Raw genomic sequence first — 7933 nt, 5'->3', positions numbered from 1 at the left:
ATTCATGTTCGTAATCAGGGTCATGATGCGCCACCCTAGAGGGATGATCTTGTGATCGATGCCGTTGAAAGTTTCGAACTGAAGATTCGAATCAGTTGGTCGAAAGAGAAGGTTGCAGAGTGGGTTTCTCTTTATAGCAATACCGGAGGCAATAAAATAAATTTTTATTTTACGCATGTTTTGAGTGCTTCAGGCTCTCGCATGTCATGTCGGGAGAACAACTTGTTGAAAAATTACAGCGAGAATTGATGATGACTGCCGAAAGCGGCTCGTTAAGCATGAAAACTTATCGAATTTTCAAGAATTATGATGACATGGTCAACTTGAATGGAACATTCGATACCGTTTACATATTTATTTTCGATTCAGTAATACACTAATAGTCACTAATAGTCAGGAGTGTTTCGATTTAGTAATAAACTAATAGACGAATTTCATGCCAACTCGACTGGCCGTTGACAGCCCCATCTCAGATAGCAATGAAACGTTGTGGGTGTAAAGACATGGGTCATTTAAGCAACTTTGCATACTTGAAATATTCGAAAAATAATTAGACTACTTTTGGAAAAAACAATTTTTTTTCTTAATTTTTTACAAAAAATTATAACTTCAAAACTACGATACCTACAAAATTTTTGTCAAAAGATGAAATGTAGGAAATTATTTAAACTTTCACAAAAAATATCATTTTTTGGAAAAAAAAAATACTGACAAAAAAGTTATTTTAAAAATTAAAATTCATTTTTCTCAAAAACGTATTTTTTCAAAATTCCCAAAAATATATATATGAATAGCCCTTACAATTTCCAACAAGTCGTCCATAAATCGGAAGATGGGCACTTTTACAGGGAATAAGTTTTTCGAACAACAATTTTTTCATTTTTTCTCTTTGAAAAAATACTATCAATGTTTAATTCGTAACCTTTCTTCATGTATAAATCATCGCAATTTACATGTTCTGCTATCTTTTCTCTATTTAGAAACATGTCAAACGTGAGAATTTACACACAAAAATGTTACGAGAAAAACATTATTTTTTTCAGGAGTCTTCATACAAAAATGACTTATATTCCGAAAACTATAAAAAATAGAAAGTTGATGTCTTCGACAAGTTTATAAAATATAAACTTTTGTCGAAGACATCAACTTTATACAACAACAACAACTTTTTTATTTTTTTCTCTTTGAGAATATACTATTAATGTTTAATTCGTAACATTTTTATGTATAAATTATCGCAATTTACATGTTCTGCTATCTTTTCTCTATTTAGAAACATGTCAAGAACATGTCAAACGTGAGAATTCACACACAAAAATGTTACGAGCAAAACATTATTTTTCTCAGGAGTCTTCATACAAAAATGACTTATATTCCAAAAACTATAAAAAATAGAGAGTTGTAGTTGGAAGTCTTCGACAAAAGTTTATATTTTAACAAGATCTAAAACAGTATATCGCTATCTTGATTTTAAACAAAATTGGGGTTAGTTGTATTTTTTTCAAAGAAAATATTAAAAAGTTGTTCGAAAAACTTTTCCCCTGTAAAAGTGCCCATCTTCCGATGTATGTACGACTTGTTGAAAATTGTAAGGGCTCTTATATATATATTTTTGTGAATTTAAAAAAAATACATTTTTGAGAAAAATGAATTTTAATTTTTAAAAGTGGAGGCGATCTGGCGTAATGGTAACATCCGTACCTCTCACGCTTAAGATCACGAGATCAATTCTCACTCCCGACATTCTTCCAAAAATGTAAGTAAAAGTGACTAACCAGCCAAAAAGTGTTGAAAGTCACTATAATACAGACAAAAATAATTTTAATAACTTTTTTGTCAGTGAAATTTTTTTCCAAACAAATTTTGGTATTTTTTTGTGAAAATTTAAATAATTTCTTACATTTCATCCTTTGACAAGAATTTCGTAGGTATCATAGTTTTTAAACTATAAATTTTTGTAAAAAATTAAGAAAAAAAATTGTCTTTTACCAAACTGTTGCCTAATTATTTTTCGAATATTTCAAGTATGCAAAGTTGCTTAAATGACCCATGTCTTTACACCCACATCGTTTCATTACTATCTGAGATGGTGCTGCCAACTCCTAAGACGAGTTGGCATGAAATTCGTCAATAGCTACTAACAGTCAGGAATGGTTTATTCGATTTCATTCGATTTTGAATTCGGAAGTTAAAGATCGAACTCACTCTGACAGTCACTGATCATCAATGAAATTTTTCAACTGGTGGGGTAAGACCGACATGAAAGCTTCCATTTTCCATTTTCCATTTTCCATTTTCCATTTTCCATTTTCCATTTTCCATTTTCCATTTTCCATTTTCCATTTTCCATTTTCCATTTTCCATTTTCCATTTTCCATTTTCCATTTTCCATTTTCCATTTTCCATTTTCCATTTTCCATTTTCCATTTTCCATTTTCCATTTTCCATTTTCCATTTTCCATTTTCCATTTTCCATTTTCCATTTTCCATTTTCCATTTTCCATTTTCCATTTTCCATTTTCCATTTTCCATTTTCCATTTTCCATTTTCCATTTTCCATTTTCCATTTTCCATTTTCCATTTTCCATTTTCCATTTTCCATTTTCCATTTTCCATTTTCCATTTTCCATTTTCCATTTTCCATTTTCCATTTTCCATTTTCCATTTTCCATTTTCCATTTTCCATTTTCCATTTTCCATTTTCCATTTTCCATTTTCCATCTGCCCGTTTACAGTCCCGGTAGTCACGTACGGTGCACTCCGTTTGTCACATGAGCAGATCGCTTGCCAAATCGTGTATTTCTTGACAAACTTTGAATGTTTCTGCCTCTTTACTTCCTCCGGAACGTCAAACTTGTGCTGGGCGGTGAAGAACAGTAGCCCCGGAAGCTGCCATATACATTGTGGACTTCACTGCTGTGACCGCGTCAGGATATTCTTCTGCAAACTTATCAGTATTCTTTCGTAGAACGTACTGCGCCGAGCAGGTACGTTGCATCGAAGGTCTCCACATTCATTAAATATACCACAGATGGAACATTTCCCTTATGTCGCCTCCGAACCCGATTTTTCGTTCTCTAAATTTGCAGATTACCAAGAGAAGCGATACTAGTTGATTGAGGCCTTTCAATAACTGAGAATTGAGTGATATTCCCTCGGCCTGTGTCGCTACGTCCCAAACAAGTCGCTTCTTTCCCGGCTTCCTCGGATGTAACACTATGTTGAGCAGTAAATACCATACGTGCCGACTATCTACAGGGAAACTTCTATATAACGTACCCTCGTTATAACGTACCCTCGATATAACGTCACTCGATACAACGTACATTTTACCTCGATATAACGTACACATTTCCAAAGTGTAAAGGAAAATTTTTTTCAATATTTTTTTTTCTGATAGAACAATGAGTTATCTGTATTGTGATGCTAAAACAAATTTTGTACTTTCAATCAATCCCGAAATACAGCTGTTTTTGTGATTCCGGATTCTAAATGAATCAAGCTTTAATCAACAGTACGAAGGAAAACATCATGAGAAAGGCTGGCTTCGTTTTCTGATTGAAGTTATTCATTAACTTTACTAAAACAGCAATACACGAATAATGTATTATAGACTACGTTTCTGAGTACTTTATTATGCTTCGATATAACGTACAATTCGATACAACGTACAATTTTGAAAGTGAAATGTACGTTATACCGAAGTTTACCTGTATTTCATTCAGTTCCGGAGTGGAAGCTTTATGGGTGTATTCCTTACGCACGTACTCCTGAACCTGTTAGTGGACATTTTCGCGTAGTTCGGGGTCCTTGGATTGCTTTGCTTTCAAGCATTTCAGCCTCCGCGTCACCGAGCTCGTATGTTTTCAGCAGATTAGGGTAACGCAAACCCAGGAGCAATTGCTTCATCCAGCACGAACTGTTGGCGAATCATCTCATTCAGCTTTGTATCCGTTTTGCATTCACACGAGTACACAATTAGGAATTTTATCATCGACGTATTAGTTTCACTTGGCCCGTAGATTGCCCACCTAAGAAGCGAACTCACCGCAATAGGGTCGTCAGGTTGACCCTTGTGACACTCTAGATGAGCAAATAAATCTATATTGTCCAGTCCCACGAGAACACTTGGCACAGCTTCTGAGTACGACTAAACAGGCACATTTCGTAAGTGCTCATAACGCGCTGTCAGTTCGTCAACAGAAAGGCTTTGCCCGAGAAGTTTTAGTTCATCCACAGTATGGGCTGCTTTCATCTGGATATTAACACGCTTCGATGGTTTTTCGTTACGGACAACGCTCGCCGTTCTTGTCAGTTGTAGCGGCTCGTAGGTTCCTCGACTCCAAGGCTGTTGGTACCTCCTGATTCAATCAAATTCAAAGATGAACCTTCGTTGATGAAGGTGTATGTGTTTAGACGACGGTTACCTTTGAACAGCGTTACGGGCACCACACTGAACAAAATTGACCGCCTGCCGTATTCATGTGTATGACCAGTCCGAGGGCACCATACGAATAGCTACTACATTTGCCTCGTGGAGTGATGGATGATGGTGTTTGCCACAACTTTCAACGTTACAGCGAACCTTCATGTACTGCTATTGTAAAGACATGTCCCGCATAGTTTATGCTGTTTCACAGCTTGCATACGTGTGTCCAAGTTCATTTGTTCAAATTTCTCGCAGTTCCTCACTCTGTGGTCATCCTTACTGCATATCGGACAAGGAGTACGTATCTTGGATGACTCGGATGATTTGGATGCATCGGTTTGAGTGTTGCAGTGTCTCTTCTTCTTTGACCGGCCTTTTTCGGCTTTGTTGCACTGCTTAAGCTTAACAAGTAACCTCACTAGCGTCCTCGCCCAACCTCTCCATGAACCTACCGAATTCCTTCAGCGATGGTTCCGTTTGTACCGGACCCAATCCAGCTTTATGGATGCAGGTAACAAGTAAGTTTGTTACCAGAAGCTCTATAGGCGACGCAACGTTTCCATGATTTGAGGTAGACAGAGAGGAAACATTAATTACGTAACCATCGCTTCTCGTACTTGTCCTTATAAGCTTCCTCGCTACCGTATAAGGTTATCAACCCTCTGTGAAACGACACGCTGTGTTTCCAGTTTCGAAGCTACTGTTGAACATCGGCCACTCCTCAGGGCCACCCGAAAATATCGGTAGCTTTTTCGGCCAGATATGTCTGGCTGCCAACTGATTTGAACTAGGCCTCGCCCCGTGTGGCGTGTCTGTCCCGGCATGCTGAGGATATTCTGGATGAAAATTATGAGGACGTTCTTCTCGGTGTGATGGTATGTCAGGCTCTCCGGCCGATGATGCAACATCACTTTCGATTTCGCTTGGGACCCAAGAGTCATCTTCGGTTTTTTCTTCGTCGGTTATAGTTTCATTCTCAGAATCTTCATACGCAGCACTTTCTTCGGCAACGGTTTTCTCGAAAATCCTTGTTCTTTCGAAACTGGTTGTTTATCAAGACAGTCTTTCGTTTTTCGCCAGTCTCTTCTGCTCACAACCGAGCTCTTGATGCTACTTCCTTCTTCTGCAATCTTCTCTTCTAAATTAATTTTTAGTTCAACGATCGTTCTAGCAGATTAAGCTCTTTCTTCCGCAGTGCCTGTTCTCTCTTCCTCAGCACATTTTCTTCTTCCAGTTGTCGTCGTTTGCTTCTCCAACCGCTGTTCGGCTTCCAAACGCTGCAGTGCTAATTGTGCGCGAGCTCGAGCACTGGAAATGTTAGACTTAATCGACATCTTGTCAAAGATATTTGGCTCCGGAAAACCCGAACTCCGTTTCCGAACTCTCTTTCCTCCGACTTCACTGTGGTAATTTCAACTTGGTGATCATATGATCCAACCTAATACCGCTTCTAAAGTTCACTTAAATTCTCATAAATTAACTGCTGTTATAAAGAACAACCTGTCTCCAAACGTGGTTGAAAAAATGGTTCTTCTTTTCTCTTCCAACCGTTTCTTATTCTGTTAACGCTTGCTGCGATGCAGTTGAAGTTTGCAGGGCTGTGTTGCCAGAACAAATATGTTTAAAAAATTGGGAAACGTAGAAAACAAACTTTTACACGGCATTTTTTTCTTCAAACGGGCGCCATTTTGTAAAAAAACGTTGTTTTCATTTTTCTGAGGTTCATGTGACAGCGGCATCTTTACTGATTCAGAATCCGCTCGATTTTTTTTTGTTTCAGATAACCTGAAGGATTGGTATCGTGTCCGCCATGGCACACCTTATTTTACCCCCTCGCTTCATCGGCTTGTAACTATTCTAATTATGAATATTATTTTTCCGTTCAATTTTTGTTTCAGTTTTAAAAGATAGATATACAAATAAATATATACAGGATACTAAAAATATACATTACTTCCTTAATACAGAAACAACGTTAAAAAATACATCAGGTGGTCATCAAGTTTGAAAAGTTCTTATTTACTAGAAATTCAGGACTTGTGAAGATTAAACACGTTTTCACGTTCTAGAGCAAGCGTTCGACGATCAAGTTTGTTAACTTCGCTCAAATTTGGATGAAATTCTTTCATTAGTACTCGAGGTAGTGAATTTCGAATTAAAAAAATCTTAAAATTCATGTTACAAGAATCTGATTTCTGGTGCCGTTTTACTGTTATTTTTTCGATCGTTTATTATCGCATCGAATTTATTCGTTTATTATCAAATGATTCGATCATTCCCACAGTCTTCGATTGGTGGTTTACCACCAAAGCCTTTTTGGGCAACGCACTGCTCTCGATATTGACTCGATGGTGGTTGATTTATTTTTTCTACTCCTTTTTCACCGTCCAATGCCTGCGACCGCGACGAAGCCACGATTTTTGCAACCCGTTCATTATCGCACTTGAATTCCTTCACAGGTTTACCGAGCTATCACTTTCATGCTCCGTATAATTTACCCATTTGTAACAGTTGCGAAGCCTTACATTTGCATCACAGCCCAGCAGCATTAATTGTCGTAACAGGGTGTAATTTCACTCATATCGGGCTAAATGAACGAGCAAAGTTCCACCCCAGGTACCCGTAGCTGCTGGTCGTATTCGAGTTCCTCTAATTACACGTTCAGTTACAATCGATCAATTAATCTTTACGGTTTGATAAACGGTGAAAATTATCAAATGATTAAGTAACAACCACTCAAAAGCCAATCTCAGCTTCTGTTGCTGCTCCTCTTGCTGCGTCACTTGTTACTACTACACATCCGAGACGCGTCACGCGACCAGTGGCGCTCGGATGAATCTAATAAATTGTGAGTAAACACGACAGGAGACAAACAAGATGCTGCTAGCTAATCACCTCAGTGGCAAGCAGCACGCGTTGGTGTGTAATTTATGATCAAAAAAATGAAATAACTACACACTGACTGACTGTCGCTCATACTTGTATGGCGCAGGATGTATCTTTCTTCGCTGCGGACGAATTGATGGTCCAATACATTGGGGATGACAAGAAACCAAGCAAAAAAGACTTACTCGCCCAACGTGGGGCTCGAACCCACGACCCTGAGATTAAGAGTCTCATGCTCTACCGACTGAGCTAGCCGGGCTTGGATAATGCGCTAATCACCCTCGAAAACGACTTTTCACGCAAAACGAAACGAGCCTGATCGCCTGATCGCATACCACGATCGTTCGCGCGCGCCCTCAGTGATCGGTGGTGGTTCGAGTGCACGCAAGAATTTATACGACCTAACCTTAAACAAATCTAATTTATGCGACCAATATCTTTAATCATCTAGCTAGCTAAACGTCCATTAACAGCTATTACAACTCAAGGCCATCAAACAGAGCACGCCGCGCGGACAACCGAAAGGGTAGCTATGCCTGGGTCGCTCCAGTCACCGGTTGCCCTTCTAACCGTTGCTAGAGCAGTGTTGCCGGTACCGAGGGTTTGAAATAGGTTTAT

At 38.5% G+C, this 7933-nt stretch overlaps 1 non-coding gene across 1 annotated transcript; it reads right to left on the bottom strand.

The window, feature by feature from the left end:
* Positions 1-7501: 7501 nt before the first annotated feature.
* Trnak-cuu (transfer RNA lysine (anticodon CUU)) lies at positions 7502-7574 on the bottom strand. The gene has a single exon. It is a non-coding gene; the product is annotated as a tRNA-Lys (tRNA).
* Positions 7575-7933: the final 359 nt, after the last annotated feature.

This window comes from Toxorhynchites rutilus, chromosome 2 (assembly GCF_029784135.1).
Source record: "Toxorhynchites rutilus septentrionalis strain SRP chromosome 2, ASM2978413v1, whole genome shotgun sequence".
Classification (NCBI taxonomy): Eukaryota; Metazoa; Arthropoda; class Insecta; order Diptera; family Culicidae; genus Toxorhynchites; species Toxorhynchites rutilus.
This window is presented reverse-complemented; position numbering and strand designations above follow the sequence as displayed.